The 17,870-nt window shown below is 55.3% G+C and overlaps 10 non-coding genes across 10 annotated transcripts; all 10 read right to left on the reverse strand.

Moving 5' to 3' along the window:
• Positions 1 to 537: 537 nt before the first annotated feature.
• Positions 538 to 629, reverse strand: LOC132361515 (small nucleolar RNA SNORD116). The gene has a single exon (XR_009501800.1). It is a non-coding gene; the product is annotated as a small nucleolar RNA SNORD116 (small nucleolar RNA).
• A 2,424-nt stretch (positions 630 to 3,053) lies between these two features.
• LOC132360958 (small nucleolar RNA SNORD116) lies at positions 3,054 to 3,145 on the reverse strand. Its single transcript, XR_009501275.1, has one exon. It is a non-coding gene; the product is annotated as a small nucleolar RNA SNORD116 (small nucleolar RNA).
• A 389-nt stretch (positions 3,146 to 3,534) lies between these two features.
• Positions 3,535 to 3,626, reverse strand: LOC132361228 (small nucleolar RNA SNORD116). The gene has a single exon (XR_009501535.1). It is a non-coding gene; the product is annotated as a small nucleolar RNA SNORD116 (small nucleolar RNA).
• Positions 3,627 to 6,074: 2,448 nt separating this feature from the next.
• Positions 6,075 to 6,166, reverse strand: LOC132361516 (small nucleolar RNA SNORD116). The gene has a single exon (XR_009501801.1). It is a non-coding gene; the product is annotated as a small nucleolar RNA SNORD116 (small nucleolar RNA).
• A 2,428-nt stretch (positions 6,167 to 8,594) lies between these two features.
• LOC132361852 (small nucleolar RNA SNORD116) lies at positions 8,595 to 8,686 on the reverse strand. Its single transcript, XR_009502117.1, has one exon. It is a non-coding gene; the product is annotated as a small nucleolar RNA SNORD116 (small nucleolar RNA).
• Positions 8,687 to 9,075: 389 nt separating this feature from the next.
• LOC132361229 (small nucleolar RNA SNORD116) lies at positions 9,076 to 9,167 on the reverse strand. The gene has a single exon (XR_009501536.1). It is a non-coding gene; the product is annotated as a small nucleolar RNA SNORD116 (small nucleolar RNA).
• Positions 9,168 to 11,615: 2,448 nt separating this feature from the next.
• Positions 11,616 to 11,707, reverse strand: LOC132361517 (small nucleolar RNA SNORD116). Its single transcript, XR_009501802.1, has one exon. It is a non-coding gene; the product is annotated as a small nucleolar RNA SNORD116 (small nucleolar RNA).
• Positions 11,708 to 14,135: 2,428 nt separating this feature from the next.
• On the reverse strand, positions 14,136 to 14,227 carry LOC132361853 (small nucleolar RNA SNORD116). The gene has a single exon (XR_009502118.1). It is a non-coding gene; the product is annotated as a small nucleolar RNA SNORD116 (small nucleolar RNA).
• Positions 14,228 to 14,616: 389 nt separating this feature from the next.
• On the reverse strand, positions 14,617 to 14,708 carry LOC132361231 (small nucleolar RNA SNORD116). The gene has a single exon (XR_009501537.1). It is a non-coding gene; the product is annotated as a small nucleolar RNA SNORD116 (small nucleolar RNA).
• A 2,448-nt stretch (positions 14,709 to 17,156) lies between these two features.
• LOC132361518 (small nucleolar RNA SNORD116) lies at positions 17,157 to 17,248 on the reverse strand. Its single transcript, XR_009501803.1, has one exon. It is a non-coding gene; the product is annotated as a small nucleolar RNA SNORD116 (small nucleolar RNA).
• Between the last annotated feature and the right edge of the window lie 622 nt (positions 17,249 to 17,870).

Raw genomic sequence — 17,870 nt, forward strand, 5'->3', positions numbered from 1 at the left:
CAGCCCCTTCACACAGCACACACAAGCAGGACACAACCCGAGGAGGAGCCATCAGATTGGCCAAACTCCCAGGAACAGTGGCCCATTTGATTTCTCCCCTCATCAGGAGAAACCTAAACTGCATCTGGTCTCCCAAGCAGAACATGACAAAGAAGCCTGCCCTAGGCCTGGAATCCTGTTCTGACCCTGAGCCTACAGACTTCTGTTTCTTTGAGGCCACAAGGCAATGACCAGCAGGTGGGGGCAGCCTGTAGAACTCAAGTGCAGGTGGCAGGACGAGCAATGGCTCACGCTTCCTCTCCTACCTGCATGCTGAACCGTGGCAGGGGACAGCAGTCCTGGCTAGACCAAGGAACCCAGAGACGGCACGCTGTCCCAAGCCTTCCCACCTGGATTGGCATCCCAGGCTCCTTTCCCAATGGCTCTTCTCCCCAGGAGATGACCACAACCCTCAACTTGAACAACGTGGCTGTAGACACCCACGGCCGCAAATGCAACGTGAACCTCTCCCTACTTTCCTTTGGGGAGCCACGTGCTGGACCTCAGTTCCAACGAGGAGACGGTAGGGATTTCTCACTCATTTTGTTCAGATTTCCAAGGAATGCATTTGTGGGAGTCATCATCGATCCAAGCACATGCTCAAACGGTGGACATGCAAAGTTGCAGATTCCACCATGGGACGGCCAGCGAGCTGAATCATATCAGCGTACGGAAGTGGCCAGAGCCGAGCCACAGGTCAGGAAATGCAGCCAGTTGTCAGGGCATCAAAGCTCGTGTTCCCCGAGAAAAGACCAGAAGGTGAGGGTGTAGCCCCGGTGCACACGTTCCCATCGCCAAACCTTTAGGTTTAGCAAAGAAGTGTCGCTTACCGCAACAAGGGTTAAAGCAGGATCCTCATGGAATGCACGCCAACACCCCTCTGAGACTCCTTCGGCTGGCCTCGCCTTGCCACACCGTCCTCACTTCAACGGGTATCAGGGATTATACGGATGGCCCCAGGCTGCTGCTGGCATTCCTTCCCTGGCATTCCACCTGGCTCGGGGTGAGAGAACACACGCATGCTTGAGGAGGGTGCACAGGTGCACCGAGGGAAAGGGCGATACCACCCAGCATTGTGTGTTCTATCTCTCCTCAACATTTCATTTACTGTCCATCTTGCCTGTGTTCCGCAGGCAAACGTGAAAGCATCGTGGCACTGGCGCCTTCAGAGCGTGCGGCCATCAGGACAAAGAGTGCCACCGACCAACAACCCCCTGGTCTCGGGCCCTGAAATTCCTCTCCTGAGCAATCTGCCCTCCATCACAGCAAAAGGATGTCTTCCTGATCCCCTGAGACACCCTCAGGACAACTGTGCCCCCTCAGCCTAAGAGCAAGTGCCCTCTATGGGAACAAACACGCGTTTGGCCCTTATGATTAAACACAGTGGACACGCCCTCAAGGGGAGAGATCTTCCATAAGGGAAGGGCCCTTGGCTGAATAAGACGACCTCCATCAAAAGCGGCTCGAAGGGACCCGTGACAAAGGGCACCTGAAGAACCCCTGGACTGATCAAGGGAGACTCACCAGCAGGCATACTTCCTGGTCTCCTGCCAAGCCAGAGGAACTTCCCTAGGACCGCAACCAAAGCTAATGGCAAGGGAGCCATTCCAATGCCCAAAATGGCGGGCCAAACACTTGCAGCAACTGGGTAACTTATCGTAGCACCTTGCACATTCGCATTCTCCCCTTCAAGGACAAGACCTTGGAGAAACCATGAGACCCAGGTCCTCCAGAACCAACGTGTCACCCACAGCCGTGCAATGAGAGAACGCACCCAACATCCTGGACCCTTGAACCGGCATGGCTTCTCTGGCTTGAAGCCATGCATGCTGGAGATCACAGGCTCGCAGCACCAGAAGGTGGCAGGACAAAATGACCCCTGCAGCACACATTCACTCCAGCCCTTAAACCTGTAGCGTTGCCTTGGCGGCCGACTCCCTTCTTTCTGCATGGTTGGGCCCAAAGACCTCCGGGAAGAGCTCCAAACCTCAGGGAATGCTATGCCGACCTGGTATAGCAATGACGCTGGGCTGTCCTAAGGAACACCTTAACATCCTCAACATAGGGGCAATGAGGCCACACAGGGACAAAACATCCCAACGGCTCCAAATCGGTCCCAGTGAGAAGACACCATACTGTGCCGTGAAGGCACCATTCGCTGGAACAAGGACCCGCCGTGAAGCACATTGAGAAAGGAGAGGAAAAGGTTGGGATGGTCCACGAATGTGCACCTGTATTCCTTCCCTACACGGGGCTCCAAGTGCTCCTGAAGATATCCCAAAAGAGTTCCGGGAACCCTATGTCCACCGACATATCCACCCATACCGATCTATCCACCCAACAGTAAGCCTGTGGGCTTAGCCAACACTCTCCCGTGTATTTCCCACTCGCCTTGCCTTGCTCTCTCCACCAGGATCCAAACGAATCCACCCCTCACCTAAGTAGCTTGATATCCCCTGGATTTGCCTAAGGCACTTTGCAAACTCTCCACACACAACACACAAGCAGGACACAACCCAAGGAGGCGCCATCAGCGTCGCCCAAATCCCGGGGACAGTGGCCCATTTGATTTCCCCCGACCATCAGGGCAAACCTGAACTATATCCCACCTCCCAAGCTGAACCTGACATAGACGCCTGGCCTGGCCAGGACTCCTTCTCTGACCCTGAGTGCAGAGACTTCTGTTTCCTTGCGGGAACAAGGCAACGACCTGAGCTTGAGGGTGGCCTGTAGATCTCAATGGCAAGCCAGAGGAGTACCAGTGGCTCACGCTTCCTTTCGCACCCGCACGCTGACCGCGGCAGGGGATAGCAGTTCTGGCTAGACTCAGGTGCCCAGAGACGTCAAGTTGTCCTTAGCCTTCCCACGTAGATGGACATCCCAGGCTCCTTTCCACATGGCTCTTTCTGCACGAGAAGCCCGCCACCCTCCACTTGAACAATGTTGCTGCGCACGCCCACAGTAGCAAATGCAACATGGACCTCTCCCTAATTTTCCTTTGGGAGCCACGTGCTGGACCTCAGTTAGGATGAGAAGACGGTAGGTATTGCTCATTCATTCTGTTTAGATTTCCAAGGAATGCATTTATGGGAGTCCTCACTGATCCACGCTCCTGCTCAAAGGCTGGACGTGCAAAGTCGCGGACTGTCAGCAAGCTCAATCCTCTCAGCAGTAGGGAGCGGCCAGACTCGAGCCACGGGGCAGGAAGTGCACCCACGTCTCAGGGCATCGGAGCTCGGGTGCCCCAGGAAGAGCCCAGAATGTGACGGTGTAGTCTCGTGGCACAAGTCCCCGTGGCCAAACTTCTAGGTTTCTTCAAAGAAGTTCCGTTTACCACCACAAGGTTTCTACCAGGAACCTTGTCGAGCCAGAGGCGATGCCCTTGGATCACACAGAAAGCTATTGGCATCGGAGATATTCCAATGCCCAAACTGGCAGGGCAAACCCTTGCAGCAACTGGGTTACTTGCCCTGGCGCCTTGTATTTTCGCCCCCAGGCCCGTCAGTGACATGACCGCGGAGAAACCTGAGACCCATTCATTTGTTCAGAGTTCCAAGCAGTGCATTTATGGGAGTCATCATCAATCCACCTGCTCAAAGGCTGCACGTTCAAAGTCGCAGGCTCCACTGCGGGGCAGCCACCGATCTCAATCATGTCAGCAGTCAGGAGTGGCCAGAGGCGACCCACGGGGCTGCAAATGGAGCTAAGGATCATGGCATCAGATCTGGGGTTCCCCTGCAAGAGCCAAGAAGGTGAGGGTGTAGTCTCAGTGCACAAGTCCCCGTGGCCAAACATCTAGGTTTCTGCAAAGAAGTTCCACTCACCACCACAAGGTTCCTACGAGGAGCCTCAAGGACTTCACGCCAAAACCACGCTGAGACTCTTTTGCCTTGACTTGCCTCACCTTGCCACACTCTCCTCACTTCGCCAGGTATCATGGACTATACAGAGGGCCCAATGTTGCTGCAGGTGTTTGTTCCCTGGCACTCCACCACATGCCTCAGGGTGACAGAACACAGGGATGTTTGAGAAAAGTGAACGGGCGCACAGAGGCAAAGGGTGATACCACCCACCGACGTGCGCTATATCTCCCCTCAACATTTCATTTGCAGTCCATCATGTCTGTGTGTCCACAGCCAAACGTGAATGCATCGTGGCACAGATGCCTTCAGAGCACACGGGCATCAGCACAAAGAGCACAGTCGTCCATCAACGCCCCGGTATGGGCCTTGAACTTTCCTGCCTGAGCCACCTCCCCGCCGACACAGCATAAGGATGTCATCCTGAACTGCTGAGACACCCTCAGGGGAACTGGGATTACTCAGCGTAAAAGCCACTGCCCTCTGGGGAACCAAACCACTCCTGGCGCATACGCTTCCACACAATGGATTCACCCGCAAGGGGAAATGTGGTCCCTGAGATCTTCCACAAGGGAACAGCCCTTGGCCAAATGGGACGACCTCCAACAAAAGCAGCTTGTAGGGACCGGTGACAAAACGCACCAGAGGAACTCCTGGACTGAACAATGGAGATTCACCTGCAGCCAGACTTCCTGGCCTGCTGCCAAGACTGGCAACCTACCCTTGGCCCACACACAAAGCTAATGGCATCGGAACCATTCCGACGCCCAACGTGGCGGGGCAAACCCTTGCAGCAATTGTGTAACTTGCAGTGGTGTCTGGTACTTTCACCCTCTGGGCCCATCAGTGACGTGACATTGGGGAAACCCTGAGGCCCAGGTCCTCTACAAGCAACTTGTTACCCACAGCCATGCAACGACAGAACCCAGACAACAGCCTAGACACTTGAACCGGTATGACTTGTCTAGCCTGTGGCCAGGCTCGCCGGTTACCACAGTCTCGACGCACCAGTGGGTGGCAGGAAAAATGACACCCACACCACACATCCTCTCCTGCCCTTAAACCTGCAGCCTTTCCTTGGCAGCCAACTCCCTTGTTTCTGCACGGTTGCACCCAATGACCTCCGGGTAGAGCTCCAATCCTCAGGGAACGCTATGTGGGCCGGGTATAGAAACGATGCCTGGCTGTCCTCAGGAACACCTTCACATCTTCAACACAGGGGGAACGTGGTCAGACAGGGACAAAACACCCCAAGGCCTCCAAATCGGCCCCCATGAGGAGACACCATACTGTGCCATGAAGGCAACCATTCGCTGGCACAAGAACCCGCCATGAAGCAAATCGACCAGGGAGAGGAAAGAGGCGGGACAGTCCACAAATGTGCTCCCGTATTCCCTCCCTACACGTGCCTCCAGATGCTCCTGAGGGAATCCCAAATGTGTTCCGGGAACCCCATGGCCACCGTCGATCTATCCACCCACCAGTAAACCTGTGGGCTTAGCCAGCCATCTCACGTGTCTCTTTCACTCGCCTTGCCTTACTCTCTCTCCACCGGGATCCCAACGTGTCACGGCAAGATGCCAGAGCCACCCCTCACCAAAGCAGCTTGCCGTGACCAAGTTTGACTAAGGCATTTTCCAGCCCCTTCACACAGCACACACAAGCAGGACACAACCCGAGGAGGAGCCATCAGATTGGCCAAACTCCCAGGAACAGTGGCCCATTTGATTTCTCCCCTCATCAGGAGAAACCTAAACTGTATCTGGTCTCCCAAGCAGAACATGACAAAGAAGCCTGCCCTAGGCCTGGAATCCTGTTCTGACCCTGAGCCTACAGACTTCTTTTTCTTTGAGGCCACAAGGCAATGACCAGCAGGTGGGGGCAGCCTGTAGAACTCAAGTGCAGGTGGCAGGACGAGCAATGGCTCACACTTCCTCTCCTACCTGCATGCTGAACCGTGGCAGGGGACAGCAGTCCTGGCTAGACCAAGGAACACAGAGACGGCACGCTGTCCCAAGCCTTCCCACCTGGATTGGCATCCCAGGCTCCTTTCCCAATGGCTCTTCTCCCCAGGAGATGACCACAACCCTCAACTTGAACAACGTGGCTGTAGACACCCACGGCCGCAAATGCAACGTGAACCTCTCCCTACTTTCCTTTTGGGAGCCACGTGCTGGACCTCAGTTCCAACGAGGAGACGGTAGGGATTTCTCACTCATTTTGTTCAGATTTCCAAGGAATGCATTTGTGGGAGTCATCATCGATCCAAGCACATGCTCAAACGGTGGACATGCAAAGTTGCAGATTCCACCATGGGACGGCCAGCGAGCTGAATCATATCAGCGTACGGAAGTGGCCAGCAGAGCCGAGCCACGGGTCAGGAAATGCAGCCAGTTCTCAGGGCATCAAAGCTCGTGTTCCCCGAGAAAAGACCAGAAGGTGAGGGTGTAGCCCCGGTGCACACGTTCCCATCGCCAAACCTTTAGGTTTAGCAAAGAAGTGTCGCTTACCGCAACAAGGGTTAAAGCAGGATCCTCATGGAATGCACGCCAACACCCCTCTGAGACTCCTTCGGCTGGCCTCTCCTTGCCACACCGTCCTCACTTCAACGGGTATCAGGGATTATACGGATGGCCCCAGGCTGCTGCTGGCATTCCTTCCCTGGCATTCCACCTGGCTCGGCGTGAGAGAACACACGCATGCTTGAGGAGGGTGCACAGGCGCACCGAGGGAAAGGGCGATACCACCCAGCATTGTGTGTTCTATCTCTCCTCAACATTTCATTTACTGTCCATCTTGCCTGTGTGTCCGCAGGCAAACGTGAAAGCATCGTGGCACTGGCGCCTTCAGAGCGTGCGGCCATCAGGACAAAGAGTGCCACCGACCAACAACCCCCTGGTCTCGGGCCCTGAAATTCCTCTCCTGAGCAATCTGCCCTCCATCACAGCAAAAGGATGTCTTCCTGATCCCCTGAGACACCCTCAGGACAACTGTGCCCCCTCAGCCTAAGAGCAAGTGCCCTCTATGGGAACAAACACGCGTTTGGCCCTTATGATTAAGCACAGTGGACACGCCCTCAAGGGGAGAGATCTTCCATAAGGGAAGGGCCCTTGGCTGAATAAGACGACCTCCATCAAAAGCGGCTCGTAGGGACCCGTGACAAAGGGCACCTGAAGAACCCCTGGACTGATCAAGGGAGACTCACCAGCAGGCATACTTCCTGGTCTCCTGCCAAGCCAGAGGAACTTCCCTAGGACCGCAACCAAAGCTAATGGCAAGGGAGCCATTCCAATGCCCAAAATGGCGGGCCAAACACTTGCAGCAACTGGGTAACTTATCGTAGCACCTTGCACATTCGCATTCTCCCCTTCAAGGACAAGACCTTGGAGAAACCATGAGACCCAGGTCCTCCAGAACCAACGTGTCACCCACAGCCGTGCAATGAGAGAACGCACCCAACATCCTGGACCCTTGAACCGGCATGGCTTCTCTGGCTTGAAGCCATGCATGCTGGAGATCACAGGCTCGCAGCACCAGAAGGTGGCAGGACAAAATGACCCCTGCAGCACACATTCACTCCAGCCCTTAAACCTGTAGCGTTGCCTTGGCGGCCGACTCCCTTCTTTCTGCATGGTTGGGCCCAAAGACCTCCGGGAAGAGCTCCAAACCTCAGGGAATGCTATGCCGACCTGGTATAGCAATGACGCTGGGCTGTCCTAAGGAACACCTTAACATCCTCAACATAGGGGCAATGAGGCCACACAGGGACAAAACATCCCAACGGCTCCAAATCGGTCCCAGTGAGAAGACACCATACTGTGCCGTGAAGGCACCATTCGCTGGAACAAGGACCCGCCGTGAAGCACATTGAGAAAGGAGAGGAAAAGGTTGGGATGGTCCACGAATGTGCACCTGTATTCCTTCCCTACACGGGGCTCCAAGTGCTCCTGAAGATATCCCAAAAGAGTTCCGGGAACCCTATGTCCACCGACATATCCACCCATACCGATCTATCCACCCAACAGTAAGCCTGTGGGCTTAGCCAACACTCTCCCGTGTATTTCCCACTCGCCTTGCCTTGCTCTCTCCACCAGGATCCAAACGAATCCACCCCTCACCTAAGTAGCTTGATATCCCCTGGATTTGCCTAAGGCACTTTGCAAACTCTCCACACACAACACACAAGCAGGACACAACCCAAGGAGGCGCCATCAGCGTCGCCCAAATCCCGGGGACAGTGGCCCATTTGATTTCCCCCGACCATCAGGGCAAACCTGAACTATATCCCACCTCCCAAGCTGAACCTGACATAGACGCCTGGCCTGGCCAGGACTCCTTCTCTGACCCTGAGTGCAGAGACTTCTGTTTCCTTGCGGGAACAAGGCAACGACCTGAGCTTGAGGGTGGCCTGTAGATCTCAATGGCAAGCCAGAGGAGTACCAGTGGCTCACGCTTCCTTTCGCACCCGCACGCTGACCGCGGCAGGGGATAGCAGTTCTGGCTAGACTCAGGTGCCCAGAGACGTCAAGTTGTCCTTAGCCTTCCCACGTAGATGGACATCCCAGGCTCCTTTCCACATGGCTCTTTCTGCACGAGAAGCCCGCCACCCTCCACTTGAACAATGTTGCTGCGCACGCCCACAGTAGCAAATGCAACATGGACCTCTCCCTAATTTTCCTTTGGGAGCCACGTGCTGGACCTCAGTTAGGATGAGAAGACGGTAGGTATTGCTCATTCATTTTGTTTAGATTTCCAAGGAATGCATTTATGGGAGTCATCACTGATCCACGCTCCTGCTCAAAGGCTGGACGTGCAAAGTCACGGACTGTCAGCAAGCTCAATCCTCTCAGCAGTAGGGAGCGGCCAGACTCGAGCCACGGGGCAGGAAGTGCACCCACGTCTCAGGGCATCGGAGCTCGGGTGCCCCAGGAAGAGCCCAGAATGTGACGGTGTAGTCTCGCGGCACAAGTCCCCGTGGCCAAACTTCTAGGTTTCTTCAAAGAAGTTCCGTTTACCCCCACAAGGTTCCTACCAGGAACCTTGTCGAGCCAGAGGCGATGCCCTTGGATCACACAGAAAGCTATTGGCATCGGAGATATTCCAATGCCCAAACTGGCAGGGCATACCCTTGCAGCAACTGGGTTACTTGCCCTGGCGCCTTGTATTTTCGCCCCCAGGCCCGTCAGTGACATGACCGCGGAGAAACCTGAGACCCATTCATTTGTTCAGAGTTCCAAGCAGTGCATTTATGGGAGTCATCATCAATCCACCTGCTCAAAGGCTGCACGTTCAAAGTCGCAGGCTCCACCGCGGGGCAGCCACCGATCTCAATCATGTCAGCAGTCAGGAGTGGCCAGAGGCGACCCACGGGGCTGCAAATGGAGCTAAGGATCATGGCATCAGATCTGGGGTTCCCCTGCAAGAGCCAAGAAGGTGAGGGTGTAGTCTCAGTGCACAAGTCCCCGTGGCCAAACATCTAGGTTTCTGCAAAGAAGTTCCACTCACCACCACAAGGTTCCTACGAGGATCCTCAAGGACTTCACGCCAAAACCACGCTGAGACTCTTTTGCCTTGACTTGCCTCACCTTGCCGCACTCTCCTCACTTCGCCAGGTATCATGGACTACACAGAGGGCCCAATGCTGCTGCAGGTGTTTGTTCCCTGGCACTCCACCACATGCCTCAGGGTGACAGAACACAGGGATGTTTGAGAAAAGTGAACGGGCGCACAGAGGCAAAGGGTGATACCGCCCACCGATGTGCGCTATATCTCCCCTCAACATTTCATTTGCAGTCCATCATGTCTGTGTGTTCACAGCCAAACGTGAATGCATCGTGGCACAGATGCCTTCAGAGCGCACGGGCATCAGCACAAAGAGCACGGCCGTCCATCAACCCCCCGGTATGGGCCTTGAACTTTCCTGCCTGAGCCACCTCCCCGCCGACACAGCATAAGGATGTCATCCTGAACTGCTGAGACACCCTCAGGGGAACTGGGATTACTCAGCGTAAGAGCCACTGCCCTCTGGGGAACCAAACCACTCCTGGCGCATACGCTTCCACACAATGGATTCACCCTCAAGGGGAAATGTGGTCCCTGAGATCTTCCACAAGGGAACGGCCCTTGGCCAAATGGGACGACCTCCAACAAAAGCAGCTTGTAGGGACCGGTGACAAAACGCACCAGAGGAACTCCTGGACTGAACAATGGAGATTCACCTGCAGCCAGACTTCCTGGCCTGCTGCCAAGACTGGCAACCTACCCTTGGCCCACACACAAAGCTAATGGCATCGGAACCATTCCGACGCCCAACGTGGCGGGGCAAACCCTTGCAGCAATTGTGTAACTTGCAGTGGTGTCTGGTACTTTCACCCTCTGGGCCCATCAGTGACGTGACATTGGGGAAACCCTGAGGCCCAGGTCCTCTACAAGCAACTTGTTACCCACAGCCATGCAACGACAGAACCCAGACAACAGCCTAGACACTTGAACCGGTATGACTTGTCTAGCCTGTGGCCAGGCTCGCCGGTTACCACAGTCTCGACGCACCAGTGGGTGGCAGGAAAAATGACACCCACACCACACATCCTCTCCTGCCCTTAAACCTGCAGCCTTTCCTTGGCAGCCAACTCCCTTGTTTCTGCACGGTTGCACCCAATGACCTCCGGGTAGAGCTCCAATCCTCAGGGAACGCTATGTGGGCCGGGTATAGAAACGATGCCTGGCTGTCCTCAGGAACACCTTCACATCTTCAACACAGGGGGAACGTGGTCAGACAGGGACAAAACACCCCAAGGCCTCCAAATCGGCCCCCATGAGGAGACACCATACTGTGCCATGAAGGCAACCATTCGCTGGCACAAGAACCCGCCATGAAGCAAATCGACCAGGGAGAGGAAAGAGGCGGGACAGTCCACAAATGTGCTCCCGTATTCCCTCCCTACACGTGCCTCCAGATGCTCCTGAGGGAATCCCAAATGTGTTCCGGGAACCCCATGGCCACCGTCGATCTATCCACCCACCAGTAAACCTGTGGGCTTAGCCAGCCATCTCACGTGTCTCTTTCACTCGCCTTGCCTTACTCTCTCTCCACCGGGATCCCAACGTGTCACGGCAAGATGCCAGAGCCACCCCTCACCAAAGCAGCTTGCCGTGACCAAGTTTGACTAAGGCATTTTCCAGCCCCTTCACACAGCACACACAAGCAGGACACAACCCGAGGAGGAGCCATCAGATTGGCCAAACTCCCAGGAACAGTGGCCCATTTGATTTCTCCCCTCATCAGGAGAAACCTAAACTGTATCTGGTCTCCCAAGCAGAACATGACAAAGAAGCCTGCCCTAGGCCTGGAATCCTGTTCTGACCCTGAGCCTACAGACTTCTTTTTCTTTGAGGCCACAAGGCAATGACCAGCAGGTGGGGGCAGCCTGTAGAACTCAAGTGCAGGTGGCAGGACGAGCAATGGCTCACACTTCCTCTCCTACCTGCATGCTGAACCGTGGCAGGGGACAGCAGTCCTGGCTAGACCAAGGAACACAGAGACGGCACGCTGTCCCAAGCCTTCCCACCTGGATTGGCATCCCAGGCTCCTTTCCCAATGGCTCTTCTCCCCAGGAGATGACCACAACCCTCAACTTGAACAACGTGGCTGTAGACACCCACGGCCGCAAATGCAACGTGAACCTCTCCCTACTTTCCTTTTGGGAGCCACGTGCTGGACCTCAGTTCCAACGAGGAGACGGTAGGGATTTCTCACTCATTTTGTTCAGATTTCCAAGGAATGCATTTGTGGGAGTCATCATCGATCCAAGCACATGCTCAAACGGTGGACATGCAAAGTTGCAGATTCCACCATGGGACGGCCAGCGAGCTGAATCATATCAGCGTACGGAAGTGGCCAGCAGAGCCGAGCCACGGGTCAGGAAATGCAGCCAGTTCTCAGGGCATCAAAGCTCGTGTTCCCCGAGAAAAGACCAGAAGGTGAGGGTGTAGCCCCGGTGCACACGTTCCCATCGCCAAACCTTTAGGTTTAGCAAAGAAGTGTCGCTTACCGCAACAAGGGTTAAAGCAGGATCCTCATGGAATGCACGCCAACACCCCTCTGAGACTCCTTCGGCTGGCCTCTCCTTGCCACACCGTCCTCACTTCAACGGGTATCAGGGATTATACGGATGGCCCCAGGCTGCTGCTGGCATTCCTTCCCTGGCATTCCACCTGGCTCGGCGTGAGAGAACACACGCATGCTTGAGGAGGGTGCACAGGCGCACCGAGGGAAAGGGCGATACCACCCAGCATTGTGTGTTCTATCTCTCCTCAACATTTCATTTACTGTCCATCTTGCCTGTGTGTCCGCAGGCAAACGTGAAAGCATCGTGGCACTGGCGCCTTCAGAGCGTGCGGCCATCAGGACAAAGAGTGCCACCGACCAACAACCCCCTGGTCTCGGGCCCTGAAATTCCTCTCCTGAGCAATCTGCCCTCCATCACAGCAAAAGGATGTCTTCCTGATCCCCTGAGACACCCTCAGGACAACTGTGCCCCCTCAGCCTAAGAGCAAGTGCCCTCTATGGGAACAAACACGCGTTTGGCCCTTATGATTAAGCACAGTGGACACGCCCTCAAGGGGAGAGATCTTCCATAAGGGAAGGGCCCTTGGCTGAATAAGACGACCTCCATCAAAAGCGGCTCGTAGGGACCCGTGACAAAGGGCACCTGAAGAACCCCTGGACTGATCAAGGGAGACTCACCAGCAGGCATACTTCCTGGTCTCCTGCCAAGCCAGAGGAACTTCCCTAGGACCGCAACCAAAGCTAATGGCAAGGGAGCCATTCCAATGCCCAAAATGGCGGGCCAAACACTTGCAGCAACTGGGTAACTTATCGTAGCACCTTGCACATTCGCATTCTCCCCTTCAAGGACAAGACCTTGGAGAAACCATGAGACCCAGGTCCTCCAGAACCAACGTGTCACCCACAGCCGTGCAATGAGAGAACGCACCCAACATCCTGGACCCTTGAACCGGCATGGCTTCTCTGGCTTGAAGCCATGCATGCTGGAGATCACAGGCTCGCAGCACCAGAAGGTGGCAGGACAAAATGACCCCTGCAGCACACATTCACTCCAGCCCTTAAACCTGTAGCGTTGCCTTGGCGGCCGACTCCCTTCTTTCTGCATGGTTGGGCCCAAAGACCTCCGGGAAGAGCTCCAAACCTCAGGGAATGCTATGCCGACCTGGTATAGCAATGACGCTGGGCTGTCCTAAGGAACACCTTAACATCCTCAACATAGGGGCAATGAGGCCACACAGGGACAAAACATCCCAACGGCTCCAAATCGGTCCCAGTGAGAAGACACCATACTGTGCCGTGAAGGCACCATTCGCTGGAACAAGGACCCGCCGTGAAGCACATTGAGAAAGGAGAGGAAAAGGTTGGGATGGTCCACGAATGTGCACCTGTATTCCTTCCCTACACGGGGCTCCAAGTGCTCCTGAAGATATCCCAAAAGAGTTCCGGGAACCCTATGTCCACCGACATATCCACCCATACCGATCTATCCACCCAACAGTAAGCCTGTGGGCTTAGCCAACACTCTCCCGTGTATTTCCCACTCGCCTTGCCTTGCTCTCTCCACCAGGATCCAAACGAATCCACCCCTCACCTAAGTAGCTTGATATCCCCTGGATTTGCCTAAGGCACTTTGCAAACTCTCCACACACAACACACAAGCAGGACACAACCCAAGGAGGCGCCATCAGCGTCGCCCAAATCCCGGGGACAGTGGCCCATTTGATTTCCCCCGACCATCAGGGCAAACCTGAACTATATCCCACCTCCCAAGCTGAACCTGACATAGACGCCTGGCCTGGCCAGGACTCCTTCTCTGACCCTGAGTGCAGAGACTTCTGTTTCCTTGCGGGAACAAGGCAACGACCTGAGCTTGAGGGTGGCCTGTAGATCTCAATGGCAAGCCAGAGGAGTACCAGTGGCTCACGCTTCCTTTCGCACCCGCACGCTGACCGCGGCAGGGGATAGCAGTTCTGGCTAGACTCAGGTGCCCAGAGACGTCAAGTTGTCCTTAGCCTTCCCACGTAGATGGACATCCCAGGCTCCTTTCCACATGGCTCTTTCTGCACGAGAAGCCCGCCACCCTCCACTTGAACAATGTTGCTGCGCACGCCCACAGTAGCAAATGCAACATGGACCTCTCCCTAATTTTCCTTTGGGAGCCACGTGCTGGACCTCAGTTAGGATGAGAAGACGGTAGGTATTGCTCATTCATTTTGTTTAGATTTCCAAGGAATGCATTTATGGGAGTCATCACTGATCCACGCTCCTGCTCAAAGGCTGGACGTGCAAAGTCACGGACTGTCAGCAAGCTCAATCCTCTCAGCAGTAGGGAGCGGCCAGACTCGAGCCACGGGGCAGGAAGTGCACCCACGTCTCAGGGCATCGGAGCTCGGGTGCCCCAGGAAGAGCCCAGAATGTGACGGTGTAGTCTCGCGGCACAAGTCCCCGTGGCCAAACTTCTAGGTTTCTTCAAAGAAGTTCCGTTTACCCCCACAAGGTTCCTACCAGGAACCTTGTCGAGCCAGAGGCGATGCCCTTGGATCACACAGAAAGCTATTGGCATCGGAGATATTCCAATGCCCAAACTGGCAGGGCATACCCTTGCAGCAACTGGGTTACTTGCCCTGGCGCCTTGTATTTTCGCCCCCAGGCCCGTCAGTGACATGACCGCGGAGAAACCTGAGACCCATTCATTTGTTCAGAGTTCCAAGCAGTGCATTTATGGGAGTCATCATCAATCCACCTGCTCAAAGGCTGCACGTTCAAAGTCGCAGGCTCCACCGCGGGGCAGCCACCGATCTCAATCATGTCAGCAGTCAGGAGTGGCCAGAGGCGACCCACGGGGCTGCAAATGGAGCTAAGGATCATGGCATCAGATCTGGGGTTCCCCTGCAAGAGCCAAGAAGGTGAGGGTGTAGTCTCAGTGCACAAGTCCCCGTGGCCAAACATCTAGGTTTCTGCAAAGAAGTTCCACTCACCACCACAAGGTTCCTACGAGGATCCTCAAGGACTTCACGCCAAAACCACGCTGAGACTCTTTTGCCTTGACTTGCCTCACCTTGCCGCACTCTCCTCACTTCGCCAGGTATCATGGACTACACAGAGGGCCCAATGCTGCTGCAGGTGTTTGTTCCCTGGCACTCCACCACATGCCTCAGGGTGACAGAACACAGGGATGTTTGAGAAAATTGAACGGGCGCACAGAGGCAAAGGGTGATACCGCCCACCGATGTGCGCTATATCTCCCCTCAACATTTCATTTGCAGTCCATCATGTCTGTGTGTTCACAGCCAAACGTGAATGCATCGTGGCACAGATGCCTTCAGAGCGCACGGGCATCAGCACAAAGAGCACGGCCGTCCATCAACCCCCCGGTATGGGCCTTGAACTTTCCTGCCTGAGCCACCTCCCCGCCGACACAGCATAAGGATGTCATCCTGAACTGCTGAGACACCCTCAGGGGAACTGGGATTACTCAGCGTAAGAGCCACTGCCCTCTGGGGAACCAAACCACTCCTGGCGCATACGCTTCCACACAATGGATTCACCCTCAAGGGGAAATGTGGTCCCTGAGATCTTCCACAAGGGAACGGCCCTTGGCCAAATGGGACGACCTCCAACAAAAGCAGCTTGTAGGGACCGGTGACAAAACGCACCAGAGGAACTCCTGGACTGAACAATGGAGATTCACCTGCAGCCAGACTTCCTGGCCTGCTGCCAAGACTGGCAACCTACCCTTGGCCCACACACAAAGCTAATGGCATCGGAACCATTCCGACGCCCAACGTGGCGGGGCAAACCCTTGCAGCAATTGTGTAACTTGCAGTGGTGTCTGGTACTTTCACCCTCTGGGCCCATCAGTGACGTGACATTGGGGAAACCCTGAGGCCCAGGTCCTCTACAAGCAACTTGTTACCCACAGCCATGCAACGACAGAACCCAGACAACAGCCTAGACACTTGAACCGGTATGACTTGTCTAGCCTGTGGCCAGGCTCGCCGGTTACCACAGTCTCGACGCACCAGCGGGTGGCAGGAAAAATGACACCCACACCACACATCCTCTCCTGCCCTTAAACCTGCAGCCTTTCCTTGGCAGCCAACTCCCTTGTTTCTGCACGGTTGCACCCAATGACCTCCGGGTAGAGCTCCAATCCTCAGGGAACGCTATGTGGGCCGGGTATAGAAACGATGCCTGGCTGTCCTCAGGAACACCTTCACATCTTCAACACAGGGGGAACGTGGTCAGACAGGGACAAAACACCCCAAGGCCTCCAAATCGGCCCCCATGAGGAGACACCATACTGTGCCATGAAGGCAACCATTCGCTGGCACAAGAACCCGCCATGAAGCAAATCGACCAGGGAGAGGAAAGAGGCGGGACAGTCCACAAATGTGCTCCCGTATTCCCTCCCTACACGTGCCTCCAGATGCTCCTGAGGGAATCCCAAATGTGTTCCGGGAACCCCATGGCCACCGTCGATCTATCCACCCACCAGTAAACCTGTGGGCTTAGCCAGCCATCTCACGTGTCTCTTTCACTCGCCTTGCCTTACTCTCTCTCCACCGGGATCCCAAAGTGTCACGGCAAGATGCCAGAGCCACCCCTCACCAAAGCAGCTTGCCGTGACCAAGTTTGACTAAGGCATTTTCCAGCCCCTTCACACAGCACACACAAGCAGGACACAACCCGAGGAGGAGCCATCAGATTGGCCAAACTCCCAGGAACAGTGGCCCATTTGATTTCTCCCCTCATCAGGAGAAACCTAAACTGCATCTGGTCTCCCAAGCAGAACATGACAAAGAAGCCTGCCCTAGGCCTGGAATCCTGTTCTGACCCTGAGCCTACAGACTTCTGTTTCTTTGAGGCCACAAGGCAATGACCAGCAGGTGGGGGCAGCCTGTAGAACTCAAGTGCAGGTGGCAGGACGAGCAATGGCTCACGCTTCCTCTCCTACCTGCATGCTGAACCGTGGCAGGGGACAGCAGTCCTGGCTAGACCAAGGAACCCAGAGACGGCACGCTGTCCCAAGCCTTCCCACCTGGATTGGCATCCCAGGCTCCTTTCCCAATGGCTCTTCTCCCCAGGAGATGACCACAACCCTCAACTTGAACAACGTGGCTGTAGACACCCACGGCCGCAAATGCAACGTGAACCTCTCCCTACTTTCCTTTGGGGAGCCACGTGCTGGACCTCAGTTCCAACGAGGAGACGGTAGGGATTTCTCACTCATTTTGTTCAGATTTCCAAGGAATGCATTTGTGGGAGTCATCATCGATCCAAGCACATGCTCAAACGGTGGACATGCAAAGTTGCAGATTCCACCATGGGATGGCCAGCGAGCTGAATCATATCAGCGTACGGAAGTGGCCAGCAGAGCCGAGCCACGGGTCAGGAAATGCAGCCAGTTGTCAGGGCATCAAAGCTCGTGTTCCCCGAGAAAAGACCAGAAGGTGAGGGTGTAGCCCCGGTGCACACGTTCCCATCGCCAAACCTTTAGGTTTAGCAAAGAAGTGTCGCTTACCGCAACAAGGGTTAAAGCAGGATCCTCATGGAATGCACGCCAACACCCCTCTGAGACTCCTTCGGCTGGCCTCGCCTTGCCACACCGTCCTCACTTCAACGGGTATCAGGGATTATACGGATGGCCCCAGGCTGCTGCTGGCATTCCTTCCCTGGCATTCCACCTGGCTCGGGGTGAGAGAACACACGCATGCTTGAGGAGGGTGCACAGGCGCACCGAGGGAAAGGGCGATACCACCCAGCATTGTGTGTTCTATCTCTCCTCAACATTTCATTTACTGTCCATCTTGCCTGTGTGTCCGCAGGCAAACGTGAAAGCATCGTGGCACTGGCGCCTTCAGAGCGTGCGGCCATCAGGACAAAGAGTGCCACCGACCAAC

Source organism: Balaenoptera ricei, chromosome 2, assembly GCF_028023285.1.
Source record: "Balaenoptera ricei isolate mBalRic1 chromosome 2, mBalRic1.hap2, whole genome shotgun sequence".
NCBI lineage: Eukaryota > Metazoa > Chordata > Mammalia > Artiodactyla > Balaenopteridae > Balaenoptera > Balaenoptera ricei.